Source organism: Oncorhynchus keta, chromosome 16 (genome assembly GCF_023373465.1).
Source record: "Oncorhynchus keta strain PuntledgeMale-10-30-2019 chromosome 16, Oket_V2, whole genome shotgun sequence".
NCBI lineage: Eukaryota > Metazoa > Chordata > Actinopteri > Salmoniformes > Salmonidae > Oncorhynchus > Oncorhynchus keta.
The window spans coordinates 17,422,206-17,439,621 of record NC_068436.1 but is presented as its reverse complement, the minus strand read 5'-3'; the positions used below and the strand labels follow the sequence as shown (position 1 = coordinate 17,439,621).

Sequence of the window (17,416 nt, the reverse complement as noted above, 5' to 3'; positions counted from 1 at the left end):
AGAGGGGGGGGGGGGTCGTTTAAGACAGTGAAATGACATCATGATCTGTATTTAAACAGATGCTTTTGTTTTGAGTGGTAGCGCGCTCCGATAATAAATTCTATTACCTATTATTTAAAGACTGGTCTGCGTCTATTTTATGCAACAAGAAATCTTACAAATGCTCATAAAATAGATGAAGGGCTTTCAATTGATGAAAGCACATTGGCATAATTAAATTATACTAACAAAAAGTGAGTTGATGCCAATATCACAGCCTGTGGATATGCAATTTCTGCAATCTACCCCGTTTAGAACAGTGATGGACAAGTTCACAAGCCTTGGCATTGTAGTGACAAGAGACCTTGATCAGCTATTGAAAGCGAATTGGGACATGAAAATATATCAGCTTAAACAAAATATAGATTTTTGGAAAACTTTGGTTGGTCGTATAAACGCTATTAAAATGGTTGTCCTACCCAGGTTTCTTTACCTCTTTACCAATGTCTACCCAATTTCATACCACAAAGCTATTTTAAGAAAGTGGATTCAATAGTAACTCCATTTTTATGGGATAACAAGGCAGCCAGAATGTCAAAGAAGCATTTATGCAAGTACAAGATAGGAAGGCCAAAGCCCCCCTCACTTTAAACTATTATTGGGCTGCTAATCTGAACATTGTATCTTTCTGGAGGGAAAGTTTACCTGTGATGAGACAGAAGGATATGCCTGCATGGCTTTTGATTGAGCAGGCCTCCTGTCAACGTTCCTCACTCCCTGCACTTGTTAATAGCCCATCATATGTGAAAAAAATCCACTTATGACTCTAACCCAGTCATTTGTCATACGCTTAGGATCTGGAAACAGATGAGGTATTTTCTTAACATACCCACTGTTTACATTGACAGCCCGATTTGCCTGAATCATGCTTTCCACCCCGCATTGGATGATGTGGTGTTTTCACAGTGGAGGGAGAAGGGGCTCACAATAATTGCTAATCTATACATAGATGGTCAGTCAGCTTCATTTCAACAATTACAGGGAAAGTTCAACATGCCAATAACACATTTTTTCAGATACCTCCAAATCAGGAATTTCGTAAGGACATATCCCACAGTATGGCATGAAGCCAAATAGTCCTACATTAGCTTGATCCTTGTCAAACCCCATTCAAAAGGGTCGGTCTCTAGACTGTATGATGTGCTACAGGCCCACATAGAGGTATCCACAGACACCATTAAAAGGGCTTGGGAACAATAACTTGGTTCAGAAAACTCAGATGAGGACTGGGTAGAAGCTCTCAGGAATATAAACCACAGTTCAGTGAATGCCAGACACAACCTTGTACAGTTTAAGGTGATACACAGGTTACATTACTCAAAAGTGAAACTGCATAAAATATTCCCGGACTGTGAGAGGTGCAAGCAGGATGAGGGGACGTTGACCCACTTATTCTGGACATGTCTTAAGTTACATGTTTACTGGGCTCTCATTTTTTATTACTTATCTAGAGCCTTTGATAGAGTTCTAGCCCCAGACCCATTGACCGCTCTGTTTGGTACAGTTGATGGGAATAACCACGAAGGGAAAGCTGTCTCTCTTTGTACTCTACTAGCAGAAAGGCTCATATTGCAATTTTAGAAATTGGAGACTGTACCTACCTTTGAAATGTGGTTACGGGATTTAGGGAATGTAATACATATGGAAAAGATTCGATACAAAACCTCCAATAGAAGTTTAATGTTTTACAAAATATGGCAGCCGATACTGGATAAATGGTCTCGTCCCGCTTCATAACTGGGTTGACGATCTGCTGCTACTCTGTGCTGTACTCCACTCAATATTTATTTTTGGCTTAATTAACTACACTGCTTGTAATGACTATATGCTGTCTTCTTATACATGTACCACCTAATAGGATTTTGTTTTATTTTGTGTATGTGTGAGTTAAGTTTTGTTTTGTCCTCTAAATTGGCCATCTCATTCAACAGTACAATGTCATTGTTAGTATTGCTGTCTTTAATTATATTTTTTTATTGTAAAATAATAAACATATTATTAAAAATAAAAAAGTAGCTTCATAGCTTCATGTTTGTTCAAGCTGTTTTCTAGTGATTTATTTGTTATACATCCATAACAATCAGCTAATGATGTGCCATTTCGCATGGCATAGAACATTTGCTCTTTCGCCTGGCCACTGTTCATAAGAGATTGCCAACTACATAGCTAACACAATCACTTCAAACTGAAGCTGAAATGACAACAAACTAGCTGCATTTTGTGTTTTTCTATTGATTACTTTGTATATATGCATATAAATCATGCTGATTCATGATTTCGACTGGCTGAGAAAAGCTGTCTGTCTTGTCCCGACATTCATTACTACAAATCTCCGCTGTTGAAAACCAAAATGTTCGTCTAAAAGAAATAGGACATAATGTCGAGGGCTTTTTACAGTGTAGATCTAGCTGAGTTGATGAGACAGTAGATTGCGCAGTCAGATGGAACAGTAAATTTCAACATTTCAACATCAGATTTAGCCGGTGACTTGTGGAATAGACACCAGCTGGAACGCGGATTTAACAAATGAGCATCCAGGTTTAGATCCACACGTTGTATAAAATAAAATGGTATATTTAATTGAGAGACTGATGACCAATCATTTTGTTTAGCCATTGTGTCAGATTAAGGCCACACAATTATCCAAAATAATTGTTATCTTAGTATTTTTTTTCTAAAACCGTATGGATGATAATCAGTACAGTATACTTCATACAAAGATCCACAAATAGATACATGTTTGAAATTAGAGTCAACACTTATTGCAATATAAAGTTTAAAAGTCGTATGTACTTGCAGGTTCCTTTTGACAATGTGAAACGTTATATTCAACAGCAAAGTCAAATGAGAAAAGGTCATGGAAACCATCTATTACATGTCAAATAATAAAGAACGTTATGAAAATAAGCTTTCTTACCCCGATAAGATGCAGTAATTCAGCAATGAGAAATCGTTCCGCTGTACTCAGCACCTCAGACATCATGGCTCTTTTATATAGTTTGTTATCTCGTATGGACAATGACAAGTGTTTATTGACACACCTTTCTGATTCAGTGGAAAAAGGAAAACTTATTTGCTCGACATTCTCTGGAATGTATTCCGGAGTAGAAATACAGGATGTGTTGTAAGGGTTTTCTTCTGGTGAAAGAGAGGCGGACCAAAATGCAGTGTAGTGGTTATTCATGTTTTTAATAAAGACGACTATACATGAACAGACTAAACAAAACAAGAAAAGTGAAAACCCAAACTTTATTTTTTTATTTTTTTATTATCTTCAATACCATTCATTCTTTACAACTCATAATTTACATACATACACAAATAATGGTATTTTAAATAAACTAATTAAACTAAAACATAAATCCCAAACAAAACCTCAGGGGAGCATCTTCCCTCCCCGTCACCCTACAAAATACCTCTCCCTATCTCCCCGTCCCTAATCTATCCTCTTACAAATCTAAATGACACCCAGCCCTAAACCCCCCTTCCACCTCTCCCGAGCAGCATGCTGCCCCCACTTCCTCTCCTCCCTCTTCATCCTCCCCCTCAAATCTCCTTCCATCCTCCTCACTATCCCTTCCACCCCCAATCTCTGTCTTCACCATGTTCTGCCTTGCTTCCCACAGCCCCCGTTTAAAGAGACTCATGAGAAGCCAGAGCAGAAACCTGTCCCTATCCATCCCTCTCGCTCTCCCTACACCCCTCTCTAACCTGGCCCACGTCAATACAAAATCCCCCTTTACCAAACCTAACAACACCCGTGCCCTAGCCCATACTACTCCGGCAAAGGCACAGTCCCAAAAGACATGGCGCACAGTCTCCTCCCTGCCACAAGAGGATCTTAGACAGGTGGGGGATTGCACCAAATTATACCGGTACAAGATGGAACGTACCGGCAAACACTTATGAAGGCTCAACCAATTCAGGTCCTTGAGCCTGTTATCCAGACCCCGCGCCTGCACTCCCTCCCAGACCACTTCCGAGATGCCCACTACAGGCGCTGGACTCCCTGCCTTTCTGACCTCCTCGTACAGGTGCCTGTGATCTAAACCTACTCGGGCAACTTCAACCTCAGGGTGCGCAGGCAGCCACTTGGCCGCATGACCAAAGTGCCACGGCAGCTGTTCCGCCCGAGGTCCCGTGTTAGACCACACCATTATGCTTCTCGCCTGATACGAGAAAAACACCCGCAGGAGGTAACCGGACGGGTGTATCACTGGCTGAGCAAGCTCCGTTAATAAGAAAGAAACAAAAATTGTGTCCAGCTTGAGGGGGAAATGTGGTACCCCCCTACCTCCCTCCCCGATGGGACAGATCATGCGTGCCCTGGCGACCCACTCGCACCTGCCACTCCACATAAACTGAAACACAAGCCTCACTAGAGGCCTCCTCAGACAAGCCGGCAATGGGTAGATGTATGCCAAATACAAAAGAGACGGCAACACATCCACCTTTAGGACCAGGACTTTGCCCATAAAAGACAAATACCTAGCTTTCCACATTGCTAGCTTCCTCTGTACCACTGCGATACGCATGTTCCAGTTTAGCGTCACTGAGCAGGAGGTCTCAAAATGGACCCCGAGAATCCTCAGGGCCCCCTCACAGAGAGAGAACCCTCCAGGCACATCCGTTCTACCGCGCCATCTTCCGAAAAACTTGACGGAAGACTTTGCATGGTTCAGAACTGCTCCCGACGCTCGGGTGAAATCCCCAAAGATGGCAAGGGACCTTGTCAGGCACGAGTCTTTGCACAACAGCAAGGAAGTGTCGTCGGTGTACTGCGTCATCTTAACACGCAGCCCACCACTTCCAGGGATCAGCAAACCTTCCACCCCTGTGTCTGCCCTAATGGCAGCCCCCAGAGGCTCCATGTACAGAACGAAGAGGAGAGCCGAGAGTGGGCACCCCTGCCTGACCCCAGACGAGAGGTCAAAAACGTCACCCAAGTGACTATTTACACCCCACTCCGACATATAATGTACGAATCCATCCTATAAACTTCTCCCCAAATCCTAATCGACCTAACACTCTGAATAAAAAGGATCTATTCACGTGATCGAAGGCTTTCGCCTGATCTAGCGCTGCTACCATTAAAGGCAGTCCTCTATCTTCAACCCAAGCGATGGAGTCCCTGATTAACTGTAGGTTCCATCTAATAGAGCGGCCCTCTACCCCGCACGTCTGATCCTCATGAACGACGTAGGGAAGGGCTGTGCGCAACCGGTCTGCTAAAACCTTTGCAAGTAGCTTGTAATCTACACACAGCATGGTCAACGGCCGCCAGTTGCCAAGGTCTGTTACTTCCCCCTTCTTATATGTATGCACACATGACTGTAAGTCGCTTTGGATAAAAGCGTCTGCTAAATGGCATATATTATTATATTATTATTATTATTATATAAAAGTGACAGCACACCAACAGCCATTGATCCCCCACGGGACCCCTGTCTCAAGGATGGCCTTCAAGACTTCGAGGACCACTGGTCCAAGTATACCCCAAAACTTGAGATAAAACTCAGCCGGCAGCCCATCTATCCCAGGCACCTTCCCTTTTCCCATCCTCCTAAGAGCGCTCTCAACCTCTTCTAGTGAGATCTGGGCCTCCATCACTTCTCTAATGTCCTCCGGCAACCGCCTGGACAAGTGTTCTAAAAACACATTTCCCTGCTCTACATCTATTTCCCTTTCCTTAAATAAACCTTGGAAATGATCAGTTGTCACCCTGACCATATCCTCTGGTTCTCTAACTATACTACCATTTTCTTCCCTAACACCATGCATAAAGAACATAGCAGAACAAGTCTCATTATGTTCTAGAAAGCCACTATGTGCACGCTCAAGGAAAGCTTGAGCCTTCCGCTCCTGCAAATCCCTGAGCTGCGCCTTTAGGGTTGCGGATCTCTCCCAGTCAAACGACCCGCCGAGGTTGCCTGCATCGTATTAGAGTTCAATTAACCTCTGGATACGATCCACCTCCCTCCTCTCCTCCCTTTTTTTCCTCTTGCAATAGCCTATTATAAAAGCCCTAATCCTCACCTTAACTAATTCCCACCACTCTAACACCCCCTCGCACATGGACCGGAGGCCCTCAAGCCTCCAAAAGAAACCATAAAACCCGTCAACAAAAGCCTGCTCCTCCAGCACATCCCGATCTAGCTTCCAGTACCCCCTACCAAAGAGGCAGACTGGCGACCCCACCTGCAGGAGCACCACGTCGTGATCCGAAAAGAAAACAGGCAACAGCCTCCCAGACAACTTACCCAAAGACCTGGGTACAAAAATATAGTCGAGCCTCCGCTCAACCCCCCAGGAGTTGCGCCATGTAGGACCGTCCATTTTCGGAGTAGTGTGCAGACCACCATCTACCAGACCATGGCAAGCCATTAGCCTGGCAATTGCGCCCGCACTGCTATCCCCCCCCTCTTCCTAAATCTGTATTAAAATCCCCCCCTATCACTAATTTCCTATTTGTGACACAGAGGGGCGTCAGACAGTCCACCATCTCCCTCCTGTCTGCCACCACCTGTGGCCCATACACCACCACTAATCTAAATTTACAATCCCTTATCGTGACATCCACCCCTATAACCCCAAAAGAATCCTCCACTTTTTACCTCCCTGTGCCCACACAAAATCCCTACCCCCGATGAGTGCACCCCCCCAACACCCCAAACCGACTCCCCCTTGTCCCACTCCCTCTTAAACCTAATAACATCCCCTCCATCCCTCAGGTGAACCTCCTGTAAAAAACAAAAATCAAACCCCACACCCTCCAAATAACTAAAAACCGCCCTCCTCTTAACAAAATCCCTTAAACCCCTTACATTTAAACTAACAAAAGTAAAATTAGACTCCATGAAAAAAAGAAAAACATGTAATACACTCAAATTCTAAACCCAGACAGAAAAAAAAACATAAACAGGAGACTCACCCGATGCTCCCCTGCTCCATATCTACCGGTGAGAACACCATCCGTAATCCCGACATCCCCCCCTCTTCCTCCATCACACCATCCCAGGATGCAGGAATAGTGTTTGGCTCCGGGGTGCCCTGCACCCTGGGTCTACCCCCACAATCCTCCCCTCCCCAGTGTTGCAGCTGGTTTGGAAAAAAAAATTGGGGAGGCTGAGTCCCCAAACAAAAACTCCCCACCTCCTCTTGTAACCAGTCCTGAGTCTTGTTAGGTGTGACCCCACCCAACAGAAGTTGAGGGCCTGGGGAAACCAGCAGCAACCCAGAGGTTTCTCCCGCCCCCATCACTCTCTTGGCCATCCCCTCCCCCTCACTGTCGGCCAATCGCCCCCTCCTCTTCATACTCTTCTTTGGTGATGGCGGCAGTGGAGAGATACCACCCTCCCCCCCCGCCAGCTCCTCCACCATACCCCTCATCTCTTCCACCAGGGCACTTTCCCCCCAGTCCATTTTCTCTTCCACCGTCTCCTTCTCCACCACTCCTCCCTCACTTTCTTCTCTCTCATGCTCCTCCACTCGGTTGCCTTCTTCCGCCGCTTTTTCTGGTTCTCCTACTCCCGTGACTTCAGTTTCCTTCTCTCTTCCATCCGCTGCTTCTGGCTCCTCCTCCTTCCTTGTGGCCTTCCCCTCTGGACCTGAACTCTGGTCATGAGGCGTGCTTCCTTCCCCCATCCCCCGCTCCTGCTCCCCCCCCCAGCCGCAGACGCATATGACCTCTGACGGGCCGGGCACCCCCGCCACAGGTGTGCTGACGAGCCACACCAATGGCACGTCTTAGGCTTGTCACACACTCTCGCCTCGTGATACTCAGATGCACAAAATCTGCATTTTCATGTACTGCACGAGGCGAATATGTGACCGTAGGCCATACAGCACCTGCAAAATGGGGGCTGACGTGCATAAAACAACGTCCCCCTGTCAGCCACTAGGGAGAACATAGCAGGAGGATGGAGGTAGCCACCATGTCCCTTTGGATCCTCTCTGAGGAGGGCCTGGAAGCCTCTCCTCCCATTCCAAAACCCAAGGGAGTCTTTGAGGTGCCTTGCTGAGGAGACGTTATCCATGTATCTCCCCAGAAAAGCCCTCACCTCTTCGTCCTTAACATAAGGGTTGTAAATGTTGACAGTTACAACCCTAAAGTTATTCTTCGCCAGGCTTGTTATATCGTAGTGGCACATCGGCCTCATCGACCTCCCACTGCTCTTGCCCTTCTCAGGATATCATCGTGTTTTTCTTCTGTATATAGTGCCACGTCGTATGCTCCCTCCAGCGAGTTGCCTTGGAAACAAAACACGTCCTTCACCGTCAGCTTTAGAATCCCCATCAATATTATCCTTCCAAAGGATTCCCGTCCTAAAGTCTCCAACTCCTTTTCCTTCCAAGCAAACCGAATTGTGTTGGCCAGCCCAATCCCAGGGACCGACCGTGTTGATGTATTTAGCACCATCTCCGCAAGGAGAATGGCGCTCGTTCTCTTCTTCCAAAATAAAGAAAAAAGAAAAACCAAAGTGACCGAGCCTATCTGGTGAAACGACACAGAGACAGGAACAATCACCCACAAAACCCAACACAAAACAGGCTACCTAAATATGGTTCCCAATCAGAGACAATGACTAACACCTGCCTCTGATTGAGAACCATATCAGGCCAAACATAGAAATAGACAAACCAGACACACAACATAGAATGCCCACCCAGCTCACGTCCTGACCAACACTAAAACAAGGAAAACACATACGAACGATGGACAGAACGTGACATGTGCTCACAACCCAACCCCCCCGAGAAACAAAATGTTGCTACTTTGTATGAATCTTGTCAACCAAGCCCCTTGGTGTGAATTGTATTTGCTCAAGCTTAGAATAATAATAATATATGCCATTTAGCAGACGCTTTTATCCAAAGCGACTTACAGTCATGTGTGCATACATTCTACGTATGGGTGGTCCCGGGAATCGAACCTACTACCCTGGCATTACAAGCGCCATGCTCTACCAACTGAGCTACAGAAGGACCACACAGAACATGTTATTGGTCACATACACATATTTAGCGGATGTTATTTCAGGTTTAGAAACATTAAATAAAATGCTAGCTCCAACAGTGCAGTAGTATCTAACAATTCACAAAAATACACACATCTAAAAGTAAAAGAATACAATTAAGAAATATATAAATATAAGGATGAGCAATGTCGGAATGACATTGACTAAAATACAATATCAAATCAAATGTATTTATATAGCCCTTCGTACATCAGCTGATATCTCAAAGTGCTGTACAGAACGCTGCCTAAAACCCCAAACAGCAAGCAATGCATGTGTTGAAGCACGTTGGCTAAGAAAAACTCCTTAGAAAGGCAAAAACCCAGGAGGAAACCTAGAGAGGAACCAGGCTATGAGGGGTGGCCAAGACGTTCAAATGTTCATAAATGACCAGCATGGTCAAATAATAGGTCTGTGACAGGTAGCAAGTCCGGTGAACAGATCAGGATTCCATAGCCGCAGGCAGAACAGTTGAAACTGGGGCAGCAGCACGGCCAGGTGGACTGGGGACAGCAAGGAGTCATCATGCCAGGTAGTCCTGAGGAAAGAGAGAAAGAGAGAAAGAGAGAATTAGAGAGAGTATACTTAAATTCACACAGGACACCGGATAAGACAGGAGAAGTACTCCAGATATAACAAACTAACCCTAGCCCCCCGACACATAAACTACTGCAGCATAAATACAGCATAAATAGAATACAGTATATACATATGAAATGAGTAAAGCAGTATGCAAACATTATTAAAGTGACTTCTGTTCCATTATTAAAGTGACCAGTAATTCCATGTCTATGTACATAGGGAAGCAACCTCTAAGGTGCAGAGTTGAGTAACTGGGTGGTAGATGGCTGGTGATGGCTGTTTAACAGTCTGATGGCCTTGAGATAGAAGCTTTTTTTCAGTCTCTCGGTCCCAGCTTTGATGCACCTGTACTGACCTTGCCTTCTGGATGATAACAGGGGGAACAAGCCATGGCTCGGGATGTCCTGATGATCTTTTTGGCCTTCCTGTGACATCGGGTGATGTAGGTGTCCTGGAGGGGAGGCAATGTGCTCCCGGTGATGCGTTGAGCCACCCTCTAAAGAGCCCTGTGGTTGTGGGCGGTGCAGCTGCTGTACCAGGCAGTGACATAGCCTGACAGGATGCTTTCAATTGTGCATCTGTAAATGTCTGTGAGGGTCTTAGGGGACAAGCCGAAATCTTCAGCCTCCTGAGGTTGTTGCGCCTTCTTCACCACACTGTCTGTGTGGGTGGACAATTTCAGATTGTCATCGATTCATACTTTGAGGAACTTTTCACCTTTTACACTGTGGTCCCATCGATGTGGATAGGGACTTACTCCCTCTGCTGTCTCCTGAAGTCTTTGATAAGCTCCTTGGTTTTGTTGATGTTGAAGGAGAGGGTATTTTCCTGGCACCACTCCGCCCTGGCCCTCACATCCTCCCAGTAGGATGTCTCGTCATTGTTGGTAATCAGGCCTACTACTGTTGTGTCGTCTGCAAATTTCATGATTGAGTTGGAGGCGTGAGTGGCCATGCAGTCATGGGTGAACAAGGAGTACAGGAGGAGGCTGAGCATGCACCCTTGTGGGACCACTTTGATGAGGATCAACATAGTGGAGGTGTTGTTTCCAACCTTCACCACCTGGGGGCAGCTCGACAGGGCGGGGTTCAGACTCAGGGTGCATTGCAATGGCAATTGCATCGTCTACGGATTTATTGAAGTGGGTTTAGGGTTTCAGCTAAGGTGGAGGTGATATGATCCTTAACTAGCCTCTCATTGCACTTCATGGTGACAGAAGTGAGTGCTACGGGTAGATAGTCATTTAGTTCAGATTCCTTTGCATTCTTGCGTACAGGAACAATGGTGGACATCTTGATGCAAGTGGGGACAGCACACTGGGATAGGGAGAGGTTGAAAATGTCCGCTGACAGCCTTGCGAGGGTTAAATGTCTTACTCACTTCTGCCATGGAGAACGAGAGCCCACAGTCCCTGGGAGCAGGCTGAGTTGGTGGCACGGCACAGTGTTATCCTCAAAGCAGGTGAAGGTGTTTAACTTGTCTGGGAGCAAGACGACGCTGTCCTCGACGTGGCTTGTTTTCCCTTTGTAATCCGTGATTGTCTGTAGACTCTGCCTCTTATGTCTGAGCCGTTGAACTGCGACTCCACTTTGTCTCTGTACTGACTGTTTGCCTGTTTAATTGCCTTACAGAGGGAATAACTACACCGTATTCTACCATATTCCCAGTCACCTTGCCGTGGTTAAATGCAGTGGTTCAGCCGTTCAGTTTTGCGCAAATGCTGCCATCTATCTTATTCTGAGGCAACCCGGAACATATCTCAGTCCTTGTGATCAAAACAATCTTGAAGCATGAATTCTGATTGGTCAGCATTGAATAGACCTTAGCACGGGTACTTCCTGTGAGTTTCTGCTTGTAGGAAGGAAGGAGCAGGATGGATTCGTGATCTGATTTGCCAAAGGGAAGTCGAGGAAGGGCCCTGTAGCCATCCCGGAAGGGGGAGTAACAATGGTCGAGAGTTTTTGATGTGCGAGTACTAGAGGCAATGTGTTGATGTAACTTCGGTAGCGTTTTCCTCAAATTTGCTTTGTTAAAATCCCCAGCTACAATAAACGAGGCATAATCACAAATCATGACGTTACTACCCTGCATGAATCTGCAGGTAGCTAACCAACCAGGTTGAATGGCTATAACTAGTCAAACAAATGTTTCTGAGATAGAAAAAATAAGATCATACACATACACACATCTTTCCCCTAAATACCACATGGCAAGGGTGAGGAAGTTCCTGCAAGGTACTTACGACCTTCATAAAACTGACCAAATCCCCCAGGAGGGGTTCTTGAAACCTTTGATTAGCCGGTATCCAGGAGGGTATCCAGGAGGGCAAGTCATGGCACGGATTATGCAACCTGTTTTCCACTCGACTACATCAATCCAATACTAAGCATTGGATTCAATACCGATGTTTTTTTTAGAGTTGGTGTTTACCAAATGCCTCTCTTTTGTCTGGCTCCCTTTGGCCTCGATGGAAAAATGTACTGGAAACTGATCTTGCCTTGGATAGGCAAGATCTCAAAGAGATGATCTACGTGCTGTAGGTGAGAGTGTAGAGACGGGTCATTTTGAAATGCTTGTGCTTTCTGCTAACACAAGCATTAGTCATAGGAGGGGTTTTCATACTACGTAATGGGAACCATGTCATCCAAAAACGAAAATCAAGTTTTCCAAAAAGCACCTGGATGATCATCAAGACTATTGGAAGGATGATCATCAAGACTCTTGGAAGAGAGTTTTATGGACATATGTAAAGTATAACGTTTTTGACATGGGTCCCATTATGCCTGGGGAACACCAAATACTGCATTCCACAGTAAGAACCTCATACCAACGGTCAAGCAAGGTGGTGGTAGTCTGATGGTTTGGGGATGCTTTGCTGCTTTAGGACCTGGAAGACTTGCCTTAATAGAAGGAACAATGAATTCTGCTCTGTATTAGATGATTTTACAGGAGAATGTCAGGCTATCCGTCTGTGAGCTAAAGCTGAAGAGCAGCTGGGTAATGCAGCAAGACAATGATCCAAAACACACAATCAGGTCTACATGAAATACCTAAAAAGCAACACATAATTAGAAGTTTTGGAATGGCCTAGTCAAAGTCCAGACCTAATCCCAGTTCAGATGTTGTGGCAAGACTTGAAACGAGCAGTTCATGCTTGAAATCCCACAAATGTTGCTGAGCAGTTCTGCATGGAAGTGTGGGTCAAAAATCCTCTAAAGCAACGAAAAAGACTGACCGACAACTACAGGAAGTGTTTGGTTGGAGTCATTGTAGCTAAAAGGTGGCACAACCAGTTATTGAGTACAAGGGGGCAATTACTTTTTCACACAGGGGCATTGGGTGTTGCATACCTTTGTTTATAAAATAAATCAAATAAGTATGCAATTGTTGTGTTATTTGTTCACTCAGGTTCCCTTGATCTAATGTTAGGTTTTGGTTGAAGATATGATAACGTTCAGTATCAAAAAAATGCTAAAGGGAGCAAATACTGTTTCCCAGCACTGTACATATGTACACTGTACACACTGTACATACTATATACATACATACATACATACATACATACATACATACATACATACATACAGTGGGGCAAAAAAGTATTTAGTCAGCCACCAATTGTGCAAGTTCTCCCACTTAAAAAGATGAGAGAGGCCTGTAATTTCATAGGTACACTTCAACTATGACAGACAAAATGAGAAGAAAAAAATCCAGAAAAATTTAATGAATTTATTTGCAAATTATGGTGGAAAATAAGTATTTGGTCAATAACAAAAGTTTATCTCGATACTTTGTTATATACACTGTACATACATAACTTTGTTTATGAAAATATGTAATTGTTGTGATATTTGTTCACTCAGGTTCCCTTTATCTAATATTAGGTTTTGGTTGAAGATCTGGTAACATTCAGCATCAAAAATGTGCAAAAGTTGAGAAAATTAGGGCAAATACTTTTTCACGGCACTTTAGAATGTTCCCAGGACTAACGGGAAACTGGGCATTCAAACATCAGAGGAACATTACAAAAATGTTCTCTCCCTATACTTGTTAGCTGGGTAAGCCCCTATTTACACCCTGAATAAACATGCAACATGTGATAGGAACATGTGGTGTATGGCTCATGGCCACATTGGACTCTATTCCGCAACAAAGCCTCCTTCACTCACGCCGCCAAGCTTACCCTAGTAAAACTGACTATCCTACCGATCCCCGACTTCGGCGATGTCATCTACAAAATTGCTTCCAACACTCTACTCAGCAAACTGGATGCAGTTTATCACAGTGCGATCCGTTTTGTCACTAAAGCACCTTATACCACCCACCACTGCGACTTGTATGCTCTAGTTGGCTGGCCCTCGCTACATATTCGTCGCCAGACCCACTGGCTCCAGGTCATCTACAAGTCCATGCTAGGTAAAGCTCCGCCTTATCTCAGTTCACTGGTCAGCACGCGCTCCAGCAGGTGTATCTCACTGATCACCCCTAAAGCCAACACCTCATTTGGCCGCCTTTCGTTCCAGTACTCTGCTGCCTGTGACTGGAACGAATTGCAAAAATCGCTGAAGTTGGAGACTTTTATCTCCCTCACCAACTTCAAACATCAGCTATCTGAGCAGCTAACCGATCGCTGCAGCTGTACATAGTCTATTGGTAAATAGCCCACCCATTTTCACCTACTTCATCCCCATACTGTTTTTATTTATTTTATTTTCTGCTCTTTTGCACACCAATATCTCTACCTGTACATGACCATCTGATAATTTATCACTCCAGTGTTAATCTGCAAAATTGTAATTATTCGCCTACCTCCTCATGCCTTTTGCACACATTGTATATAGACTCCCCTTTTTTTCTACTGTGTTATTGACTTGTTAATTGTTTACCTCATGTGTAACTCTGTGTTGTCTGTTCACACTGCTATGCTTTATCTTGGCCAGGTCGCAGTTGCAAATGAGAACTTGTTCTCAACTAGCCTACCTGGTTAAATAAAGGTGAAATAAAAATAAATAAAACATATTCATTAGCAAAATGTTTCACAACGGAAAATGAGTAACACGCATTTCTTATTGGACAAATTCCGCTTGGTTCGTATATGACCCTGGTGTTGTCTAGAAACATAAAGGACGCATGCTTAAATGTGATCTAATTGTGATTCTACTTTCTTGGTCTGATAACAGTTGTTAATATAGTCACGTGTGTATTGTAAACTGGATCAACAAGTTTTTTTACACTGCAACAACAGGACATGATAGGTGATACGTTGTGTTGAAATCATCTGGGAGGCATGTTGGCACAAGTTAGATGTGTTCCAGGAAACAGGTGTAATCAGATTTCTTAAAAGATTGGGAGTGGAAAAGGAAAGAAGGGGAGATCTGGTTCTCAATATGACTAAAAGTGAGGGACTGGCAACTGACTATTTCTCATTTCAACTCTGTCAAACTTCCACTAAACCAGTAGGCTATTTGACCAAGAAGGAGAGTAATGGAGTGCTGCATCAGATGACCTGGCCTCCACAATCAACTGACCTCAACCCAATTGAGAAGGTTTGGGATGAGTTGGACAGCAGAGTGAAGGAAAAGTTGCCAACAAGTGCTCAGCATATGTGGGAAATAATTCAAGACTGTTGTAAAAGCATTCCAGGTGAAGCTGGTTGAGAGAATGCCAAGAGTGTGCAAAGCTGTCATCAAGGCAAATGGTGGCTACTTTGAAGAATCTGAAATATAGAATATATTTTATTTTGCTTAACACATTTTTGGTTTCTACATGATTCCATGTGTTTTTTCATAGTTTTGATATCTTCACTATTATTCTACAATGTAGGAAATAGTCAAAATAAAGAAAAACTGCAATGAGTAGGTATGTCCAAACTATTGACTGTTACTGTAGATTTGGGAGTGTCAGGTATTGGCAAGGAACTCTTCTGAGGAATACAATCATTACACAAACATGTCTTTCTGAGGAATTATACCTCATCTGCATTGTTCCCACCTCTTTGGAGTAGAAGTGTTTTGATCACATCCTGTAGGTCTGGTGATCTGATTGGAAGTTAACTTTTACAGGATTCTATTGGTCAACAACTCATAGTTTGAATACCAGCAGAACAAATGGTTTTAAAGGGTTCTCATATCTCTTGATGCTGTCCTGAGGTTTTCTCTCTCTAAATGATCATTCATTTAAATGTATGCTTTTGCGTTGTATAATGACATTAATTCCTTTTACAATGTTATTAAATGCCTTTGAGTTAACTTTCAGACCAATTTTTTTATAGTCAACTATAACTCATAGCCTAATACTTTATTGTGCATTGCCAATTACCTTATGGAATGTACTAGACTTTGTTCATATACAAATGACATTGGTCTGACTGTGGCTCCTGGTGAGGAATATATTGTTACTAACGGTATTCGTCGTCTGAAGAAGAGGAATCATCGGACCAAAGCTGTTAAGGGAATTTTATGAATAATGACTAAATTATGTATACATTTCAATCAGAACTATAACTAAACAGAATACTACTATGTTACTGTATGGATGTATGAATCTTATTATAATCATAATACTGAATGTAATGTGTGTAGTTTTCGTCAAGAATTAGAAGGACTTTCTGTTCCTTGTTAGAAACGAATGGAGCTATCGTCAGACTAGCTGGAATGCTGTGTTCCTTACAGGACATCCTGTCTCTACCCAGGGAGGGGAGAGACCTTGGGCTTGTAGTAGATTGTTTAATAGGTGTCAGACAATGTGGGAAGGCTTGTGAACTATATTGCCATTGTATCGGAGAGAAGGAGGAGCAGCATTCAAAACGCTATGACGAAATGTACACTGTATTATGATCAGTACTCTCGAGAATAAACGCTATTGATTGATTTTGAGACTGGTCTCTGTCCAATTTATGCAAATAAGTATCTTACAAATTCTTAGAAATGGGCAGAGTATTTTAATTGAATTGGTTGATGAACATATAGGAATGAAATTCCTTTAACAAAGAGCAGTGTGGTAAGTGTTCATGCTTTCTTTATTAAAACTGAACACGATAACAAAATAACAAAGGGAATACTCGAAACAGTCCTGAAAGGTGCAAAACACCAAACAGAAATTAACTCCCCACAAAAACCCTGTGGGAAAAAACTACCTAAGTATGGTTCCCAATCAGAGACAATGATAGACAGCTGTCCCTGATTGAGAACCATACCCGGCCAAAACAAAGAAATACTGGAAGCTCCGGACTGAAGGGCGCCTCTGGAAGCTCCGGACTGAAGGGCTCCTCTGGAAGCTCCGGACTGAAGGGCTCCTCTGGAAGCTCCGGACTGAAGGGCTCCTCTGGAAGCTCCGGACTGAAGGGCTCCTCTGGAAGCTCCGGACTGAAGGGCTCCTCTGGAAGCTCCGGACTGAAGGGCTCCTCTGGAAGCTCCGGACTGAAGGGCTCCTCTGGAAGCTCCGGACTGAAGGGCGCCTCTGGAAGCTCCGGACTGAAGGGCGCCTCTGGAAGCTCCGGACTGAAGGGCTCCTCTGGAAGCTCCGGACTGAAGGGCTCCTCTGGAAGCTCCGGACTGAAGGGCTCCTCTGGAAGCTCCGGACTGAAGGGCTCCTCTGGAAGCTCCGGACTGAAGGGCTCCTCTGGAAGCTCCGGACTGAAGGGCTCTGGAACGGCTCTTCGTTTGTAGAAAGAGAGCTCCTCTGGAACCGAAATGCAGCGTGGGCTCCTCTGGAAGTCCGGACTGAAGGGCTCCTCTGGAGCTCCAGACTGCTCCTCTGGAAGCTCCGGACTACACAGA

At 44.3% G+C, this 17,416-nt stretch overlaps 1 pseudogene; it reads right to left on the bottom strand.

Moving 5' to 3' along the window:
- The window catches only part of LOC118375032 (hydroperoxide isomerase ALOXE3-like), a 48,756-nt pseudogene extending 45,643 nt beyond the window's left edge, over positions 1–3,113 (bottom strand).
- Positions 3,114–17,416: the final 14,303 nt, after the last annotated feature.